The sequence below is a fragment of the Corvus cornix genome, chromosome 4 (genome assembly GCF_000738735.6).
Source record: "Corvus cornix cornix isolate S_Up_H32 chromosome 4, ASM73873v5, whole genome shotgun sequence".
NCBI classification, from domain to species: Eukaryota; Metazoa; Chordata; class Aves; order Passeriformes; family Corvidae; genus Corvus; species Corvus cornix.
Window position 1 is genome coordinate 18,123,690 of NC_046334.1, and position 22,658 is coordinate 18,146,347.

Here is a 22,658-nt window from a genome sequence, read left to right on the forward strand (position 1 = left end):
TTACAGCAATTCTCTCCTCTCTCACAGGAAAAAAGCTTTTTCTCCTGCAGCTTATTCTTAGACCAGAACAAGAAGATAACTTTTCTTTGCAACTTTAGCCATCAGTGAGGAGTGTTGGATCTTCACTGGAGGGAAACAACACATTTTTCAAGCAAAGAAAAAAAGTGCTCTGATGACCACTGGAATTGACTTCCCTTTCAAGCAGAACAAAACTTTTTGTCAACCTGAGGCTGCTTTACTTTGGGAATCTCTAGCAACAGTGTTTATAGTCTTTCCAGATGAAATATTTTAAGTTCTTCAGGCTCTGTTTCAGGCATTAGTATGTGTAAATGAGAGTTTTCCAGACCAAACTTCACACCACGTAAAAGTATACGGAGCCAGGGGTAGACAGGACATAGCATTAGCTAGACTTTCATTTACAGTGTGTTATAGTTGTAAGGATCATTCATTCAAGCCCAGACTTTTGCTATTTTCATTACTGCCCAGGTGCTCTCCTGGAAAATTTTCACCTAAGACTTTCACCTAAAGAGCTACTGAGTTAAAATATATGTATCTCATTTTTCCCCCTAGTAAGCTAGTGAAATAAGAGCAGTTTCCTCAACATCTTTCCTGTGTGAAGTTGTTTTTCCTGCAATACCAGCAAGACACTTAATCACTTTACATTTGTTTCCCCTTTCTGAAACAGGCATTAAAGGGTTGGCTTGCTAGGCAGATTTTTAACAAGGATAAATTCAGCTGTACACATGAAGATGGCAGATATTGAATAAGGAAATGCTATCCCACATCAGTATCTCACTGTCCAAGCCGTGGCCTGGCTATGGGAGTTGCCAAGTAGCTCACATCAACCAAAGTATTCTTAAGTAAATGATAATATTTTTTTGTCTCAAGCTGGATGATGATCAATTTGGTGCTGGCTGACATTTATATTTGCAGTCCTTTCAATTTTTCAGAAAGGGAATTTTTTTTGCGTTTGCTAATGGAGGAGAAGTGGGGATATTTGTTCTACGAATGCCTGCTCTAGACAGAATATTTCATCTCTATTTATATTTCTTCTTTCTACAGTGGGCACAAACATTGTTGTCTCATTATTCATAGAGTTCAGAGGAATAAATAAGCAATAGTGATGAACAGGCCAGATTTCTTATTTAGAGGTTCAAGATCAACAAGGCAATGAATAAATAGGACAAACAGATTGAGCCAAGGCTTACAGTGTATTAACTTCATGTCATTTCTCGTTAGTTTGGTATCGAGCTTGTCTTATAGTCTGCTGCAGTCGTACTGTATATAAAAGTCTGCTCTGAGGAGCAAGTTGGTAGCTTCTGGGATTTATAAATATTGATGGCTGAATGTGGCTCCTGCATGTGTCATGACATTTCACACTGGAAAAGAAGAAAGTTGCAGCAGCTGTGAAGCATCCCAAGATCCCTTGCCATCAGCCTTTTTTCCTCTACTGTTCAGCCTTTCTTTTCCACCCTCCTGAGAACAGAGACGTCTTTCTTTTTACATGGGTCTGAACCTGCTTGGGAAATAAACATCTGCACACATAAAGGCTAATAGCTAACTGTTAATTTTAGGCTTCTCTTGTTAAAAGTCCCACCTCTTACATGCACCTTTGTGCTGTGCCCTCAGGCATGGTCAGAGGTTATGCTCTTCCGTGTCTTGGATGGAAGTGTCAGAGCTGTAATGGCTCTGTTCTGTGAATTAGTTCCTCGAATTCTTTCTCAGTCCTGGAAATAAACAATAGGCAGGTCTTGTTTCCCTAAGAAATGAAGCACGCACCCTTCTGTTTCTGCAAAGATCACCAGGTTTAAGAGAACAAAGCAGAAGATATTTGCATGTATCTTGCATACTCACTGAAATGGGAGTGACACTGTTCTTAAAAGCAGAGGTGTAGAGAGCAATCCAGGCTATTGATTTTTGAACCAATCCCTTTTGTTCCATGGGAGAAAGTAATTCATTCTTACATTACACTATGGTTACATTAGATATTGGAAATTTGTATAGCAAGACAAAAAGGAATTGCTGCCCTAAAACTTATGTAAGTCTGCATCTTCTCTGGAAAAATCCCTGGGTAGCTGCAGAATTGGTGACATCTCATCAGCTCTGAGCAAGAATTGTTCCAAAAGAGGGTTCCTGAGTGCTTTGTCATGCAAGTTTGCGGTTTGGACAAGAGCAGCTGAACACTGGTCACCGTCTGACAGCTGCCTGTGCTGCAGCTTCCTCCTGTAATGAGCAAGTCAGAGTGCTTTGTATTTTTGTGTTTATATGTGTCTCTGTCTCAACAGCTCTTGTAACACTGTCTTGCTGTGGAAATTGGCTGTTACAACAAATGCTGTACTAACTGGTGATGAGACGTTCTAGGAAGCAGCTCTGCTCGTAGCTATGATAAATGAACAGAAGGGCTATTTCATAGTGCTTTTTGGGGAGAAAAAAGAAGTCCTGCTTCCCCTCATTGTCTCTATTTTTGAAAAGGGTTATGTTTATTTCTTCTTGGTTTGTTGTTTTGTTGGGTTTTTGTTGGTTTTTTTTTTTTCTGACTGCTAGACCACCAGAGCAGGCCAGTATTTGGGAAATTTTCCCAGAATATGTTGACACAATCAGCTTGATGTCTATCAGTGTCCACAGCTGCTGTTCTGGAAAGAGAAAGGGACCTGCTTATTATTCACTGATGGTCTGTTGAATGCTTAGAGGCAAGGACTCCCAATTTTCCTGTCACCTAATTCCTTCATTTATTCTTCTGAGGAGAAAGCAATCCTGTTCGGGAGATACAAAGGGGATATAATGGGGTAGAGTTGGGATACTTCTTTTCTTAAGGTAATTCCACCCTATTTTAAGACATATGGGTGAATGGGGAAGAGATTTCTTGCCCAATTACTGCTCAGCAGTGTGGGGTGCACAAGCTTAATATCTGTGACTGGCTGACAAAGTACTGGTCTGCTTTTGTCTCCTCCTATAAAAAATACAGTCTGGATTCAGAGACAGAGTGGCATTTGTTGCCCCCTCTTGTCACACATCTGTGTGCATGTATGCTTGTGTCTGTCCCCACTTAATTACAATTAAACCCAGTGCCTGGATGCAGCCCAGAAGTCTCACGTGTGCTTCTGTGAATTTTATGAAAATGAGTGTCCAGATGGAAAACAACTGCCCTGCTGAGGAAAGGCCTTCCAAATTCATGCTGTGTTACACTTTGGGGAAGCCACACAGTGGAGCTTCTTGGGTCATAGGATACATTAGCTCTGTTGAACTCAAAAACCTACCCGTTGGGAGTGTTTGGTTTTCAGACTGCCAACAAACCCCTAAAATCAATTGGTTGTGCAGCTCTACTTGCAGTACATATTTTCCTGCTGTTCACAGGTAGAAGCTATTTTCTGTTATCCCTAATTATTTTTACATTCAGCTTTTCCTGCTGGCTGAGGCCAGCACCGCTTTTTGTGCAGGAATTAGATCCCAGGTACTTTCTGAGTTTTTCAAATCTGCTGTAAACTGCTCTGAATACCTGCAAGGGTATTTGTTTGTGTCTAGCAAGCTTGATGGGGAAGGAGAAAGGCTGACAACTGCTTAGTCTCCCTCAAAAACTTTGGCATTACACTCTGGGGTAAGTAAAAGTCCACTTCTTCTTCCTATGGCCCGAGCTTCATATTTCTTAGATTCAAATCGATCTTCACAGTTCAGCTCAGAAAGCAGGAAAATGTTATTGTTTGGTTACACTGACTTAGTACATTGTGTTTATACCTATTGATGTACGCACATGTACTGCAATCTGTTTGAAGATTGATCCAGGACTTTACATTTCTTAAAATTAAGCATTTTCCTTTGCTGTAGAGATCTTCTGTGTTGTGTGGGGTGTGGCTTTTTCACAATGGGGAAATGAGGCAAGGCTGGGGGCTAATTTTCCAGCAGTTATCATGGCACTAAAGTTTGGATAACCCAAGCAAAATATACTATGCTGCAGCTGTGTCTTTTGAAGACAATTGTCCTGCTAAGGAAAATGGCATCGAGAAGAATGTTTCCAGTTAATTTGATATGTTTTTCCCAAAAACTCACCCATTAGTTTCTTTATTTGCCAGGCTGAAGGGGATCCTCCCCATCACCTCTCACTCTCCTCCTGCCACTTGCTCTACTTGTTCCTCATCTGCCTAACTCCTTTTTTGCCTGTCCTTAGCTTCGCGTCCCTAATTCCATCTCTCCGCAAGTGGTTTCCCAGGAAGGAGATGGCACATTTTGAGGCTCGTGCTAAGCTGCCCAGCGGCTGCCCAGTTGCTTGGCAGGGCACAGGGCACAGGGAATTGCTGAACTCTTCTACTCAGCCCCAATTTTCACAGTTTGCTCCAATTCATCTGAGTGATTTCTACCTTCCCTTCCAACTCAGTTGAAACCAGGTGAGCAACTCAAATGCTTTTAAGAGGAACCTTTCAGAAAGGCACACTGCAACCAAGCAAACATACACACTTAGAAAACCAGAGCCAGAAACATGCTGCTCCACCTAAAAAAGTAAGAACATAATGGGATGTTCTCACCCCAGCAGAGTGTTTCAGGGTGATGTGTGAGAGCAAAATTGGGAACTCTGCCTCTATCTCCGCCCTGTCCAGTAGCTATCCTAGAAGCAAATAATTTGGTAATTTCATTCTTACAAGTTCAGCTCCCCTAAATGACCTTTAAAATTTATTTACTTCATTTACTTGGGTTTTAAGAGATTATACTTAAGTAATGCTTTGCCGCATTTAATGTTTTGTTGTATTTTAATTTAGTCGGTAATGATGGTCTATATTAAATAATAGTAGCAACATCTAAAATTATTAATCAAAAAAAAGATGACAGATAATGCATGTTAAGTTCTCTCTGTATTTTGAATCATTTATCTCCCAGGTAACATAAGAAGAATGTTAAATACTACTGGAACACATTCCTCGGCTGATGTAAATCGGCAAATGTACAGCAGCTGAATTTCTGGCCCATTATGTTTTTCTATGAAAGATGTCTTTGCCTTCTGAGTATTAATTATCCATGATTCTTTTACTTTTCTTGTTTTCTGCCTTTGCAGGTGCTGCTAATTCTTTCAATTTCTTCCAGAAATGGGAAAATTTATCTATATTAGGAAATGTGTTCTTCCTTTCTTCAGTAAGCTGCATTTTCATTTTTGGCATCCATATTTAAATCCTAATGCACATAAAGATATGAATGATGTGGATTTTACTGCTGACAGTTTTAAATCCTACCATGCATCAGCTGCATAGACAGCTTAACCCCTTCTTGTTCTGGCAGAAAACCATGTATTATTTTGCAAAAGATGACCATGTCACACAATGCACAGATGTCTCTCTCAACAAACTGCCCCCATCTTCAAGTCCCAAAATTAAATCAGGTAATAAATGATGCAGCAAGGCTGGGTGCTGGAGGGGGGATGAAGCAAAGGCTCAGAGTCCCTTACCCCACAGCCTGCTGGCACTAGCAGATGCACCAAAAGCTCCCACCCAAAGCTATTCAGTTGAAGAGGTTCCTTTCCTCTTCCCTGATTCCCCCTTCAAAAAAGCTCAGGGTGAAGCCCACAATTTCCAAGCTCTGGAATAACTCCCCGTGTCCTCCTGCTGTGTGTGAGGGGGATTTCAAGCATGAGTGGGTTGTATGCCAGGGCAAGGAGTATCCCATGCTTCTCCAGAGGAATTCTTCACTGGTGACCTGCATCCAGCAGGCATGATTGGAGCCACAGCCATGGCAGAAACCCCCTCCCCACAAGCCTGTGTGTGCGGTTTGCCACCTCTCAGTGTTTCCCTCAGGAGCTGCAGCCTGGATAGAACAGGGGAGAGGGTTAATCCTTCTGCCTCTACAAGAGTTTAATTGGAAGGGAATTGTCTTTAACTTAATTTCCTCTCTTGTCTCCGCTCAAGCCTAGTGGATCAAAAGAAATGCAAATTGAAAGATAATATTTTGGATGTGCCTGATTTTAAAGTTCAACATGAATAATCTTTCATGCCTCTGACTTAATGTCTGTATCATTTTTGTCACAGAAGTCTTGAAACAATTAGTATCTCCTTGTTAAAATAAATTTAAATAAAAAGAATTTACTTTTCATCAAGAGAGGAAACCTGAGTAATGCTCTCACGGTATTAAAACACAGCTACTAATTACCTCATGTTATCAAACCTGACATTATCCTTTACAGTAAAATACCATAAGTTTTATTTTATAATGAGAGGGCGAAGACCCAGTTACTAAAAAGTATCAAGCTACTGTACGTTGGGTGCCACTGTACTGCAGAGTTTATTCACAAAGAAATTCAATTGGCTGATTGTTAGATTACTGTTTAATGCAATTTAATATAAACCCCTTCTTTTCCTTTTTCTTTCCTTCTCCTTTCTTTCATTGTTGTTTTGAATTATAGCAGTAAGAAAGTATTTTTCAAGTGGTTAACTTAAGTTTGCTTTCCAACACCTCTTTATTTTCGAAGAAATGAATTCAAAGGTTCTGTTTTCTTTTTAGTGCTTGTGAAAATGAAGGATAGTTGTGCCTGCACTACAAGAAGGGTGATTTAGGTAAATGTCTCTGAGGCAGCTTGAGTCAATTTAGCTTAGACTTGCCCTGAAATTCTCTATTGCTTTGCTGCAAACCTTCCCAAGAGAAAAGATTTACTCTTGCTGAGCTCTATTGGAGTAGAAGGTAGTTTTGTTGGTGCCCTACATTATGGCTGACAAAAAGGGTAGAGAAAAATGCTACATTGAACCACATCAATGGGGGGGAGAAAAGATTTACTCACTTTTTCTCCACATGTTCATCTTGGGGTGATGGATGTCAGTTGTCATCTCTAAAATTCACATCAGACTTACCCAAGAAATCTCTAAGTATTTTGTATTGATGGTTTTCCAAGAATTCTTCATTTTCAAAACACACACAAGATATTTTTCCATAACTACTTGACTGCAAATACTAGAACCCTACAATTTGGCTGACACATTGGTAGAATAATGCCCAGGCCTACATTCAGCCCTAGCTTGGGAAGGCCTAAATAAAAATTTATAGATGGAAAAAAAGAAAACCAAAAACCCCGTCTCCTTCTCTGCCATTCGGACCATACTGTCCTGAGAACGTGCTCCAGGTCTGCACCATGGAACATATGGGAAGGCAAAGTTTGGAGACAAAACAAAGGGAGAAGATGCAAGGGTAAATACTGTTTTTCCATTACCATGGCACTTATTCAAGATTGGGAGAAATAAGTTGTGCCTGCTCTTGGAACAGAGCCACTCGTTTGCTCATGCAGAGACATCTCTCAAGCCAGCTGTGCTGCCTCGGAGTTCCTTGTTATCAACTCTTATGAGCGTGGGGGAAAGCAACAAAATCATGACAATGATAAATGCTGCTTCTTTACACACTCACACGGTGCCAGCACAGTCTGCGGTCCAAAAGCCCCACTGTGGTCTGGCTCTGAGTAAACAGAGTTATTAGCAGTCATGGGAGGCTGAGAGGTTGGAGGTTTGAGCTGACCAGTTGTTACAGAAAAACAACAGATTTCTCCTCTTTTTGTTTTTTACTTGGGCTCCTTTTATTGCTGAATCTTTCACACTCTGGAGAAGAGCACTGCTGTTGTCTGGTGGCTAAAAGCAAAATCACACAAAGGAGGAAGAGAAAGGAGAGTAAAACAAAGGCGTCTCTTGACCCCAGCTCATTAACAAATGCAGCAAGTGATCCCGTAGGCACACCAGGTAGTGCCCCTGGGCTGGCACGGTGCCCATCTGTGCCATCTGCTGAGTATCAAACCTTCCTCTGCTTCCCATCATGTAGAACCTGCTGCAGCCAGGCACTGCTTTCCTGCTGGAATCACTGTGGCACACAGCCAGCCCAGGTTAGCAGTTTGAGGACTTTTGCTATAAAAAAGGGGAAGAGGGGGACGAGGGTGCATTACATCTTTGTATTTTCTCAGTTATAATCTCTGCTATGGTATTTTTGAGTGTAATAGGACATGTCCCTAGCTATTTACAACAGGTCAGGGCAAGTTTCCTGCTTCCCATATGCCATCTCACTGAAATGGCTCTTTTTGTTTGCTGAGTACAACTTTAGATGCAGGTTAGTGAAACAGCCACGTTGGAGTCATTGATGTGATTACTGGGTTGAAGGAGAACAATAAATAAAAATATGTTGTGTATATTATAAGATGTAGGACTCAAAATGACGGGCTGTCATATAAAAGTGGGAAAGAAATAGGAAATTGAGACCCAAAAAAAAGGCAGCAGTAAAAAGCTTGGTATTTTATTCCATGTCAGATGGTTTCTTTTCTATCTAAACTGGAATGTTTCCTAAAACAATATTGTTTAAGGAAACAGCTGGTCCATCAAAATGTTTTCCTTCTGCTGTGTATCATCTGCCCAGCGTTTTGCTCTGATCAGAAAGGTAAAGAGTATGCGAACAGAGGAGGTTGAGGGAAGAAACATTCCATGCCTCTAAACAACAGTGCAGCAGCTCCAAGCAAAGTCATAGAATTATAAGGGAAATTCACTAATAAATTAAGCATTGACATTTTCAGAAGGAGAAAATACATCCCAAATATAATAATTTTCTTTCAGGTTTTACAAAGCCACAGCATCAGTACTTCAAATCAATAAGAACGTTAAGACTAGTGTCCGAGATTCCAGTAAAGCCATCTAATTTCCACAGTGCAAGGAATTTCCAACAAATTTTGTAAAATCCATAAATCTAGAAGTCTTCCATGTGAACAGAATCTTGCTGTTCTAGTCTTAAAAATTGGAACTATAAGATGGTACAAAATGTTTTGAAATGTCATGTGACTGTCCCCTTGGATCAGATGTTGTTAAAAAAGCCTGTTAGGGCTGGAAAGTTAGGTTTTAGTTCAACTTCTGCTGGTCTGTGTTAAAGAAGAGTTTGATTTAGAAATCCTTCTGTCTAAAAAAACTCAGCTTTTTTTGGGGCAGTGCCCTGTTTCTCCACAGAAGAGTTTAATTTCCAGTCTCATAAGCCTGGGTTCTTCTGAGAACTCTCAGCTCTGGCATTTTACCTTTCGGGGTTTATTTCTGCTTGCAAAGCTGGAAATCTTGGAGACATATCAAAATTAAAAGCAGGATGGGCAAAAGAGGTGTTTTGCCAGGAATAGTGCAAGTTTTACATGATGTTACTTTTAGATTGCTTTTCTTTTAACCTGAATGGGCTCACTATACTTCATAGCACTTGCAAGAATGGCTCATACATGGATGTGTGATGTTGGGTATGAAGTGTTAGGCAGACACCCTAATACATACTGTAATATTTAAATAGGATGAACGCTGAGTGACACCTAGTGAGTTATTAACTCTTATTTTGTTCATTTTGCCATCTGTCTTTCTTGCTAAGCTTCTCATAATCTCAAATGCAGATCCAGTAGTTTAGCTGATTTTGTTCTGAAGCAGCTCTGATGGACCAAAACCAAAGTTTTCAAGGCAGACTTGCCAAGTTTGCCAATGTTGATCTGGAAGTCAAATACCCAGGTGTTTTGAAGGGTGAAAATGCTGGAAACTGCATATTTCACTGAGAGTTTTGAGTCCTTTTCAGAACCTACCATGCATATTGCCACCTCTCCCTGAGATCCTTTGAAGAATACAATTCTAAATGTGTATGTTGAGCATTTAAAAATTAGCCTTTGGGTTCTTTTTGGAAACAACTCTGCAGCTCTTTTGAACAGAGTTAAGGTAACTACTGCATCCCCTGAACTCTGCTGATATAGTGCAGACAGGAAAAAAAAAACATCAATGCCTTGCATCAACACTTAATTGTGTTTGACTAAAGCACACATTTGCTGGAAGCATGTACTCCAAAAACCATGCAGATGTAATTTAAAAATGTTGAAATGAATTGGCTAGAGCTTTTTGGTTTTGCTAAAATACAAGCCAATGCTTTTACATTTAAAAAATGTCATTTCTGTTTCAAGAGATTTGTTTGAGACTGTAACCACAGCCAAAGAACGGCTGTACCACACAGGGACAGGAAGGAAACTCTTGTCTTTTCCCCCAAAATTCATGGAAAACCCATAGTTTCTGATCTTGCTGCAGCTGATTTACTACAGCTTTAACTTGGTAATCTAAAGTCATATGTCGGAGACTTAACATTGCTTTAGTTTTACCAAAACTCTTTCTCTTACGTACCTTGGCATCAGCTAAAGTTGGGGTCATTCTTTTTTCCAGAGCAGGATGACAGGATCAGAATCCCCCTGACCCTGCCATGGCAGCCACTGCTTGGGCTGGACACTCAGACAGAAGCAGTCCCAGGAAAGCATGCTCAGAGTAGTTCCTGCAGCTGAAGAAAGAGCCTACACCAACCCCAGGGCTTGCCTGTGGGTCAGCACACTGCTTTTGGAGGAGATTTTTAAGCTGTGTGACTTCAGACTCGAAGGATTACATCATGGTGAAGTAGGGTACTGCAGTTACTGTGGAGCGGCACAGCATTTGGTCTGGGCTAACTGGAAATTGTTCACTTTTTTATTTTTCCAAGGAAAATGTCTCTTCAGCCTGACTTAAAGCATTCACTTCAATGTCCACCAAGGGTTTCAGGTTGCTCATTTGGGGATTGCTACTTTAGGTTTTGCCCTTTTTGTGTGCCACCTCCAGACATTACTTTTTGAACCCACAGGCATGCAGTACTCCAGCATGTCTCATTTTTGCCTGCCTTTCTTAGGCAAAATTGCTCATCAGACAACCAGAATTTTCAGTTTCCATCTGCCCCAAGCTGGGCCTTGGGCTGTAGGAGTAACTGCAGGCTGCTGATCTCCTAAGAAGCACAGGAGTTGGGGCCTAACTGTGTCAACAGTGCCAAGAGTATTTATCTCTTTTTGGTAAGTACACGCAATGTGGACACAGATGTAGCTTTTATGTAGCCCTCCTTTAGGTGAGCATCTAAAGTTCTTCTCCAAATGCTCCCTTGAGCCTATGATTTGGGTGAGTACATTCCATAACAGTTCCAGTCTGTGCTGGAAATGTTCATATAGCAAAATCTACTCAGGGTTTCTACTAGTTGTGCTGGACTTGGTAGGTGGTGTTGTGTGGAGAGTGTACAGCCTGAGCAGAGTTGTGTGGGGGCACTTGGGCTGACATGTTCCAACTTCAGAGTTGTGTGTGGAATTAAAGGCAGCAGGGAGAGCTGCAGGGCTCCTTTTCCTGAATGATAGAAGTCCTTCTCACCAGACGCAGGGAAGCTGGAATTGCTGTATGGCCCCCTGTACTGATACAACACCGTTTCTAACATTTAAACAACAGTTTAACTTTTCTGGGGAGAAAATATCTCTAAAATTTCTGGGGAAAAAGTGAAGTAAACCTTCAGAAAAATGCAAATGGAAAGCTTGCATTTATGTAAAATGGAAACATGCTGCGAATCATTGGAGAAAACCTATATTTTCTTGCCAATTATAACAATATTAGGTAGCAGTGAAGGTTTCCAAGGCAACCTGGCCACGGGTGCATTCATGTGGAGTCTGTGACTACCTGCTTTGTCAAGCCAATGGATGCATGTCAGAAGGTGGTGTGGGGGGGGAGTACAGATAATTTCGTCAATCTACACTACAAAAACTATTTAAAAGCAGAGGGTTGGGGGCTTTTTTTTGTTGTTGTTGTTTTTTTGGTGTATGTCTGATTGTGCTGAGCATTTCACTGCTTTTCTAGAATAGTCAAGACATAGGAATAGGCAAATGTGTGGGAGGCAGACTGAAGACAGCTGGCTGGTGGGGTGCCTGTGGTTACAGGAGGCCTTCTGGGCAAGTTAGTGTGAAGTCTGCTCATAAATTCTCTGTAGATGTAAACAAATGTACAGCATCTTCCCTGAATAAACTTTCTTCTTCCTTTTACCTGACCTGACACTGGCCTGCATTTCCCAAGGTGCTAAACCAAAGGAGTTCTTCCAACACCTAGGTTTCTTGCCTTCAATTGCAGCACTTGGTACTGTCTTGTCTTTTCCTGCCCCTCATTCCTCTCCAACGCATCTTTATTTGGTGTATTGGAGTTTTTCTGGCCTCTCCAGCTGTCTTGTGAAGCACAGAGAGCAAAACACATGGTGTGGTCCTCCCATATGTTTTCTTCAGGCCATCACTCTTTTTTCCTCTGAAGAGTCATTGCAGTTAAATGTTGTATGAGGACCCTGCTGTCAGTCTCCAGGGAATTCACTGCCTTGTCTTTGACCTTTTAAAAACTTCCGAGAACTGCAGATTAGGTTTGTTTAGAAAAAAAGAAAACATCAGGGCTGCCCAATAGCTGATACAGCTGTCAGGAAAATAAAAAAAAAAACAGCCCCTTAACCACCCAAGGGAACTGAGAAAGGAACATGGGTCATGTTCATCAGTCTTGACTGCTTTCCAGATTGCCAAGGCAGCTGTGACACAGCCATGATGTAGAGCAGTCCATCCCTCACTTTAGCTGGTCAGGTAAGCTGAGCCTGCAGGTCTGAACTGACATCGGAGCAGGGCAGATCACGGGGGGACGCAGGTGTAGCCTGAGATTTGGCTGAGAGTTTCCACTGTTCTTCAGTAGCAATCCCCTCTCCAAATTATTTTTGATCCAGGAAAAGCAGAGAGGATTCCCAATTCTCTTTCTCTAAACCAGAACTGTTGCAGTAGTGAGTTCACTGTAACTTTGCAACTTCCCCTGGGAATTAAATAGTCAGAGGAGGTGTTCAATGAGCGATTATTCAGGTATAGAAAAATGCCTGTGTGATCCCTCCTGGCTCTGGCATGAGGGCTCCAACCACACTGAAACTCTGCTAATGTGCACAGCCATGTTCCTTACTCAGCACTGCTTTCAGAGTAGCCATGGCAGCTGCTGTGTGCAGCAAATGTCAGTCACACCCTGAGCACCCAGAAGTAAGCTTGAAGCGAGAAATTAGGTTGCTGGTGCTTAAATTATTTCACCTAACCATTGCCTTTTACTGTGGATTACAAAATGTCCTCTGTGCATGCAGATGTGCATGTTCACACACATCTAACTCAGCTCAAGAGCTCACACCTTTGTGCAGTGAAAACCCACCCAGCTAACCAAGCCAGAAAAATGTACCCATCGACCTTCCCAGAGATTTTTCTCTGCCCTGGCTGTCCTGAAATTTTAGGCATAAGCCTGGTTTTTCCTTGCTCATGGGCAAGGCAGGATAAAACTTGGAAAGAGTCAGCCTAGATTGTGTCCTTTCGGTACCTGAAAGGGGCCTGCAAGAAAGCCAGAGCGGGATGTTCTCCAATGGCATGTAGTGATAAGAAAAGGAAAAATGGCTTTAACCTGACAGAGAGTAGGTTTAGATTGGATATTAGGAAGAAATTTTTTCCTGTGGGGGTGGTGAGGCACTGGAACTGGCGTCTCAGAGAAGCAGTGGGTGCCCCATCCCTGGACGCTTATAGAGGGCATCTCAAGGTGGCAGTAGCTGTTAAACATTGAATAAGTTATTGAATGCTTGGGCCCAAGTGGTACAGGTGCTTCTGACACTTAAGTCTGGTGTTTGAGGCTCTCAACCACCTTAGTGTCCCACATTATTTGGTATTTTGGGTTCCAGAGAAAGGTGCCTCAAGCTCTTGCCTCTGGAGGCAAAATCAAACACAGGATTGAATTGCCTTTCCCTTTTACAATATGGGACACTTGACAGAGCTACAGAAATCCCATTTGAAAAGTGATAGCTGTTGATTTTCTGCTTGCTGAGAATTATTAGTATTTTTTCTATCCTGCAAAACCAGCCATTAAATCAGCAAAATGCTTTGGCATTAGAACCATTTGGAATGTAAAAAATACTGCTGCTTCTTGTTGAGCGGCAAATGTTCAGTTGCAAAGTTAAGGGAAAATCTAAAAGTACGAATAATGATTTTACTTCGGAAGACATTTTACAAGTAAACATACTACAATTGTAGCTACAAATCAGATAATTGCTGAACATTTTAAAACCCAGGAGTATAAAATTAAAAACAATAAAATCAAATTTAAGTCCAAACAAATAACAGGGGAGTTCTAAGTAAAAGGTTCGTATTATTGATTTTTTTTTTTATGGACCATTTCTTTATCTCTAAAACCTCAAATATCACATAGTGGTCCCTAATCATCTATGTTATACTTAAATGAGCATATACTTTAACATAAAGTGGTTTACAGTTGGTTTTTCTATTACTGCATAAGAAATGTATCCATGAAACATAAAAAGGTCAAACACTTCAATGAAATAACTTTTAAAAATAATACAGTTTTACAGTCATACATAAATACATGTATTTTATTATGTCAAAGAATATGAAATAATATAGCTCAGTGTTAAACTGCAAGTCTTTCAAGGAGGATACATTAGCTTTAAACTGGGATATATGATCATTGAAATACATTATTTCTCCTTTGGACTTTACATTTCCAAGTGAAAGGCTTTTCTTCTCCCTACTTCCCATCTTTTTTCCCCACTCATAAGAGTTTATCTATCAAAGTACAAATATGTCTTGTCATCATGTATCTTAGTAATGACTAATTAGAAACTGGGGACTGTGCTGGCCCCCTGCATTGTGTCCAACTCAGTGGCCCAGCTCTGCAATGCCAGAACATCCCTGTTGTTCTGACACACACTTTGAGAGGGTCCTAGCATCTGGGGCGGGGAGGAAAGCTGAGGTGCAGCCCAGATGGAGGTGACAGAGAGGTTTCAGAAGTATCCCCAGCTGAGATGAGACTTTGACTGAGGGGAGCACACAAAGAGAGAGTGCTTATGTTGATGGATGTGAAATATTCATCAGAGCTCCCTGAGAAGGTAGAAGGAAAGGGAGAAGAGAACAGAAAATATACCTTGTATTTGTATTTGGTCCTCCTGTTTGCCTGTGACAAATTATGGCTTGGTCTGAGCTGATCCTCAGAGAAGTTTCAAATCTCTGGATGGGTTTTGTAACTTCTGGCAAGTCTATAGCAGCCCAGATCTCTCTGCCGAGCTGCCAGCTAGTTCCTTCTGTATAGGCTGCCTGCATGTCCCCCTTGACTGTGGGATCCCAGGAATACAGGTTCCCAAAGCATCCGCTGTTGCACTGTTAACTAATATCTCTAGGCCATACCCAACCTAAATTTTCTGCAACTAATTAAAAGGGTAAGTTTATTTCTAAGGAGCAGCTGTTCACAGAGTTGGGAGGTAGAAGTAAGGTAAAAAGCATTCCCATTCCCTACACATCCTTCCTCGAAGCAATCAATAAGTTTAATTAGAGTGGTTAGGAATGAACTATGAAAGCGGCAAAGTTAGTACCAGATAAATTAGGGAAATATTGGGACAGGAGATATATTTGTGACATTTTTAACAGAAATCTGACGTAGGTAATTGCCAGTGCTACTTGTTATGAAGGGGAGGAGTGCATGCATCAGGGCCTTGCAGCAGTGGAAGAAAAGTCTGTTATAATCCGTCCATTTCACACACTGCCCAGAAGTAATTGGAGGGGAGTGTGGTAAAACACCCACGCCACCCTGCTTGAAAATACTGGTGTTCTCTTGCTGATTACCCCCTGAAGTCAATGGCTAACACACAGGTTTGGTATCATGCAGTATGATATAATCCTCCTGTGTGCGAGTCATTGCACTTTGCATGTACACTTCTTCTCCTTCTAGTACAGAAAGAAAGCAGTTCAAAATAAGCCACATCTCTTCATTCCCTCTGGCAGCTGTGCTGGAACATACATCTTAAAAATGCTTAAATATGATTTTTAAGGAGATCATCTCGCAAATGATGAGCACGGTTCTAAGATGTTCAGATTCTACAGTAGTGTAGCGGGTTTGGTTTGTAACCAGGCAGAAACACCAATTTAGTGTAGTGGGTTTGATCCAAAATACTCATTACTGTTTATCTGCTGTGAGATAAGAATTAGGAGAAATGCAAAGCAGGCACCAAACTTGAAAGAATATAAAGAAGTTTATTAACAGACCTAAAAGAAGAAAAAAAACATTATACCACCTTCAGAACTCTCCTCCTCCCCCCACCTTCCTCCCTTCTCCCACTGACAATGTTCAAAGACAACCCTTTAGATGTTCAGTCTGTTTACCACTTCCATAATAACCTTGTTCAGTTCCTTTAGGAAGAGGAGTCTCTCTTGCCCATGCTATGAACACATTATCACAACGAGACAGCCTCCCACTTCCAAATATTGTTCAGTCCATTTAGGAAGAGGAGTCTCTCTGCTCACATGTGAGTCCCTTCCCCCGACTTGCAGCTTTTCCCACAACTGCTTTTGAGGGTCCACTCTTGAATTACTGGGGTATAAATTTAAGGTTGAGCTGTTCAGAAACAAAAGTTCTCTTCACCCATCTCTGGGAGCATTTCATCTCTAAGAACAGAGGCCCTTCTCCTTCCCCGGGAGCAATCTTCATCTTTAGGATTATCTCTGGGAGCATCTCTAGGAACTGAGGTTTTCTCCTTTTCCATTTGGAGCAAAAGTCCTCATCGCTTCCATCTCTCCCTGTCCAAACTTCTCATGAAATTACAGCTGCGTCAGCATCTGCCTATCTCAGCGCAGGTGCTTTTGTTCACAAGTTGAACGCTCCACCCCCCATGCCTTCATGAAATTACAATGGATACTCTGATACATCATAGCTTTACAACAGAATTTCAGCTTTAAGCATCTCCTCTTTCTCTCCCCTCAGGTTTTCAGCTCTTCACAGCACTAAAAGGGTTAATCTCACCTCGGCCTTGCAGCTGGAATGTGGCTTATCGCTGTTGGTCACCTGACCTCTGCCAGACAGTGGTGCAGCTTCAGCTGAATCTTGGCTGCACTGGAGAAGGGGAGCCGAGCCGCTCCAGCTGCCCACAGCAGGGCTGTGGGGGGGTTCCGCGGGTGGAACAGGGCCCATCGGCTCCAGGATGGCCGTGGCCCAGCCCAGCCTGGCCTGAGCAGGGCCTGGGCCGGGCCCGCTGGGCCCCACACGGGGCCCGCAGCCACCTGTCCCAGCACCAGAAACTAGACAGAGAGCTCTGCCTCGGAGTTTCCTGTTCTTAAGTGTGGATCACCAAGGTGGTCACAATTTTAAGTGGCTCAGAGAATTGTCCATATTCGAACTGGCCAGCTGATAGGTTCTGTCAGGTCACAGAGGAAGCTGTAAGCACCCCTTTGCAAGGACATCCCTTCCGGGACTATGCTTGCTAACCCATGACAAGTAGGTATCATTTATAACTACAGTCATTGCCTTCCTAGAGAAAGAATTTTAAGAAAACACTTTATTTCTAAGTGAGATTTTGTTTGCGGTGGGGCTGTTCATACTTTTGAAGTTAAGCATGTTCTTAAGAGACTTAGCTCAGTTTGGGTCAAATTGAGAAGTGACAGAACTGAGAGAAGCGTTCATAGCAAATAACTTTGTGAAAAATCCTATAGATCTGTAGATACCGGAATGTTTTGTGGGCATATCCTTTTATTCTTTTGGTGCAGTAAAAATACCTGAAATTTTGTCTGAGGTACTGGACTTGAAAATTTTATTAGCTGAAACATCTGAACTTCCAGGTTAAAATTGCTCCTTGTGTCAATACTTTTTGTATTCAGTTGGGACACTTCAAAGCAAAACACCTTGCATTTTGCTGGGTTTTTTTCTGAAAGGAAACGGTTCATTTAGTGCGGAGGAGAGAGAAGATTGGATTATTTAGTCTAAAGGAGAGAACATGATGGAGGACATATTTCCAAATAGGTAAAAGGCTGCTGCAGTAAGGAAGGCAATAAACCTGCTCTCCGTGTTCAGGGTGGATACAAGAAGGAAGAATGGAATAGCAGAGAAAAGAAAACCACAACATGATGCTAAGCATTAGGAAAATATTCTACTGGTAAGTCTATAGCTCTTGGAGAATTCTGCCTGACTGGAGATCTCCACCAAGCTATCTCAAACCTGGTTTTAAGGTAAAGCACCCTCAGGATAACAGAAAGGACTTGTTCTGCCTGAGGGCTGGACAATCTCTGAAGTGTCTCCAAGGCTTGGGATTCTCTGATGCTGATGAGGGCTCTTTTCTTAAAGATAAAGCACTACTAATATGGAAAGAGTCTGGGAAGAGATTGTAGGTGCAGCAAGCAGAGTCTCATAGAGAGTTTCCCTTGGACAGTGGTGGCTTTGGCAGGCTGGTGTGGCTGTCCCCAGGCTTTGCACGTGCCTTGCCTGTATGTGGTCTGCCTGTGCACAGGCACAGATGGGGCTGGCAGAGGCAAAACATTTCTTTTAATCCTTCTAAGAAATGACAAATTAAGATGTGATTATAGAACTGTTAAAAAGGAATTACCACAGAATAATTTCCAGATGGTCATGCAGAATTACTATTGAAGAGTGAACAGCAAGGTTGAGTTATTTATCCAAGTACAGTTCTTTCTTCCCTTTGTTTCGGGTTGGAGAGTCCCGTCCTGTCTTCCAGTCCATGTAATAATTTCTTATTCAGTACAGTTATAACTACCTTTCTGCCTGATAGTTCATTTTCGTGTCCAATGCCGATAATATTCTTTTAAACTTAATTCCTCAAGAGTATAAAATGGTGGGATCAGTTTCTTCCCTGCTGTGGAAAATAACCTTGGGACTTTTTTGGCTGGTGCTAAGCTTACTTGACTGATTGCAAGGGGTGCTTTGGTACTGTTCTGTGGAGCAGCATGCAATTCTGCATGGTAGGGTATCAGAGCAAATCACTGCTGATAACCTTCTGGGTTAATTGCTGTGCAATGAGTGCCTTGATCAACACGTTATGTTTAATCCCAGAACACACTCTGGCTATCTCTTTCGTGTGACTCTACGGGGCTTCTAATTGTTATTTATGCATGAGAGGTGACACTTATTTCAGAGCTACCTAAGTGATTTAGACACAACAGTTTAATTATTTTGCAGGATATCAATGTATAGATATTCCTGTAGATGATTCTGGCATAATGTACACTGCAAATGTTTCTACATATTCCAGCTAATGCATAGATCATTACCTACTCCTTTCTCTCATCAAAGCTTCTCAATCCTTATTTGTTCTAGATAGATTTTTTTATAGTCTTTTAAGTGCTGAGCATTGCACATGAGTCTCAGAGGTCACCATAATATCCTGATGGAAATTCTCATCAAGCTGGAGGTTTCTGTATTTGATAGAGTGTCAAAAGCTGTGTTTATTCCAGATGGTCCTCTGGGAGATGATCCCAGGGATGGAGGAAGATTTTCATCAAATCAATGGAAAGATTCTTCTTGTCACTCCTTTAGCTCAGGCCCATAGAAACTCAAGAAATCAAAAACCTTGCAGAGCATGGGACTTGTGGCTGCTGAGGATTAGGTTGTATTGCAGTTTTACTAAGGAAAATTTCTCAAGATGTTTTACAGGAACTGGATTCACATTCCTATTGAATTTTGTGGCAAATTAGATTTTGCTACTTCTGAAAAAATACACCTTTATGATCTAACTAGATCAATGTTATTGTGGTCCTGAAAGGCACACTGCTAACACAGCATCAAGTTTCCCTAGGTTAAAATAGCACAGCGTAACAAAATAATGTACTAAAAAGTAGGGCTGAGCAGGCTGTTGGTCATGAATTCACTGACCAGTCATGTGACAAGAGGAACTCAGGTAGCTTGCTCAATTCTTCTTCACTATCCACACTGCTTGTGTTCAGTCTTGTTTTTCATTATGTCTTGCACTTCCAAATCACAACATTGTTCACAACCAACTATTTAAGTATTCTTGCTATGGCAGATTGCAAGGGAAGGTGGCTTCTGTTTATCTTTTAATCTCTTACCTGAGAAATTGTGCCTCTGCAATGCTCTGTCTTTCATTTATTACTGTATCACTCACAGCTTCATTTTTTGTTGTCTCACTCCTCCTTGTCTGCTGTATTCCATCCATAGTAATCAAGGGTGTGACTGAATTTACATCACCTTATTATGCAGGGATCGGGGTAAGAAAGGAAGGGAGACAATGCTGCACACACCCTGTCCATCTCAGAAAAATGGTCTATGTACACAACATGCAGTTCGTTCAGCTGTAGCAAACACCAAAGAAAATGCTGTTTTCTTACATTGCAGTCAGCTAGAAGCTATTACAAAAACTTCCACTATCAGCATCAAAATAAATCTTGGCTTCCGGATAAAGCAGTATAAGTTTTCTTTGCAGGTTCACAGAGTAGCTCCCAATTTACATCTTGTATACAGAATCTGTGGAAGGAATGTGTATTAACTTTTTCATCAAAGTGTTGATTTTTTGCTTTGTAGCCTGTGAGGCTTTCCATTGCTTCTTTATTGCTTTCAAGGCTGGTAGTGTGCTCACAGTGAAGACTGCTAAAAGTTATTTTTCCTTAATCCTTCTCCATCATATGCTTGGACCCAGAGTCTAAGCCTAGCTTATAAAGCTAACCTTAAGCATTCATGAAAGGAACTTACTGCAAATATAACAATGACCTCCGTAGCTTCTTTGTTTATCATTTAAAATTTTAACTTTTTTTTGAGGGGCTTTGGAAAAAAAAATCATTTGAAGTCATAAAATGCACATCTGTGAAAGAAGTCATGTGGCTCAAAATACAGTGTAGACACAAGAGTATACAGCTCTGGCAACGAAGTACTCTCAACCACCCTTGCCATGTAGAATGACTAACCTGCTAAAGTCATACTTATCAGCTCACACAAATGAGCAGATAGGTTTCATTAAAATGCAGGACTTTTCTGATAAATTTCAACTATATCCATGGAAATGATAAGGATTCTGCTACTTGGGCTATTTCTGCAGATCTGTTGTGTCACTGCTATATACTCTTTTCAAGTTGCACCTTTGTGAAAGATTTTAGTGGCTGGAAATCACAATTTCTTGTCTGAAGAAAGTTTTTGTAGAGAACATTTGTTGATCCTGATCACATCATGGTATAATACAGCTCTTTTACTAAATTTAGATCTTAGACTTGTTTGCACTTTAGGCCAGGGTTGAGGATTATCCCATGAAGGATAGGTTTGCATTCTACTCTAATGAGAAGAAGGAAAAGATTAGAGGGTGGCATTCACTGGTAAATTGGGAATATCCTTCATTTGTGGTGGAAGCTAACATTGCCTTTACGTATGGAAATGTATACTAAATTACCGGTGGTTTTCTACTTGTACCCTGTGTATTTCTCCATTTTTTCTACTATCCCTCAATTTTTGTAGAATAGTCCATCAAGAATTTTTCTAGTGATTGACTGCCTGAGACTGGGCATTTAAATTTGTGGAATGGTATAGTGTATTAGGTGTGCTGCGCTCTCTATTTGGATGGATACTTTCAAAGCAAACTTTCATCTGTAATAAAAAGTCTTGGGCCTGTTATGAGTCAGCAAACCATCATTACTCATAACAAGCAAAAAAGAGAAGCCACTGTTTTCACCAGAATCTGGAACAACTGAGGGGGACTGCACAAGAATTTTGCAGACTTTAAAAAAGCATGGAAGAAGTAATCAATGTTATGTGCTGGAAATGACAGGTGCAGAGCAACAATCAGCCACCTCAACAGTGTCAGATATGGCTGGAAAGGTTCCAAAGCGCACTGCAGCTGGACTGTGGGTAGAGAAGCTGTTGTGCCCAGTCCCTCCTCAGGCACTGAAATGATGTCTGTGCCTTTGCCTACCTCAGTGTCAAACACTTCTTCTATAAAGTTTTCAGACACAGCAGGCTACAAGGGACAGGCAACCATTCCTTTTGACCCACACAGCTCACATCTGCTCCAGTCCCATTGCAGGCTGTCCTGGCTGAAAGCCTGAGGCTACACTGCTAATCTGTCTCAGCTCTGATGCATGGCCATGCATAGAGGCACCTGAATTAGCCACCTCAGGCTCCTTGTGTTACAGGTTGCCTCCGGGGCTGCTTTAGCTGCTGATAAACTGCAGGACTTTGGTGTCCACACTCTGGTTTAGAACAATTTTGTGACTGCTCTGACCCTCTTGTGATGAGATTTAATACACATTAACCTTCTTGGGAGGGAAAAGATCATGCTCAGGTATCTGGGCTCTCTATTACATAATGCCTCTAAATTCAGCTTTACAGAGGCAGGAATGACAATGAATTAGTGCTAAATGAAACAAGGACGAGAGAAAAGACAAGTGTTTTTCATGTATGGATATGTCTTCCAGGGAATGACCTACAGAGGAACTATGCAGTGAAAGGAGTATTTGATAATGGCTAACACACAGTGAGCAGTCAAATCCAATGAAGATATGCCTTAGAAATCAGCTGTGCTACATGAAAGGGAGGTGCAGAAAATTACCAGTGCATTCCTCAATATAATAAATGCTTTTTAATAGAATAGGCAGAAGATGAGGCTGCACAAAGACCTATCTTTCGTAGCTTTAGTTTTGTAATGAGACCACAGCAACTACCTTTTGTCATGAGTAAAAAAAGTGCTTTCTTTGAACATAAGTGCTAGTAGTTGCATAATATGAAACTTACTGATGCATATAATGGTAGCATTGGGCCATCTGAGCACAATGTACGCTTTAAAATTAATCTCTGCACAGATCAGCAAGCACATGCAGATTCTCCCATGTTGACAAGAGTAGCACACTTCTTTAGGAGAAGCCAAACTTTCAAAGCCTGGCAGCTGGACTTTGCAAGCTTGTTGTTCTGTTGTTAACTCTGTAGGCCTTAGGGAAGGCGTAATGGACAAGAAGATCCCATGAGGTCTGTCCCAGACCTACTTTACTTGGTTTCATGGTTCCTAACCAAGCAAGCAATAAGCAAAAGTGTTCTCTGAAATGAGCAGAGGGAAAG

General features: G+C 41.4%; 1 long non-coding RNA gene across 1 annotated transcript in view; it reads left to right on the forward strand.

Annotated features, from left to right (window-relative positions):
• Positions 1–22,658, forward strand: part of LOC104697215 — a 477,817-nt gene that overhangs the window by 167,011 nt on the left and 288,148 nt on the right. The gene's annotated exons all lie outside the window — the stretch shown is intronic.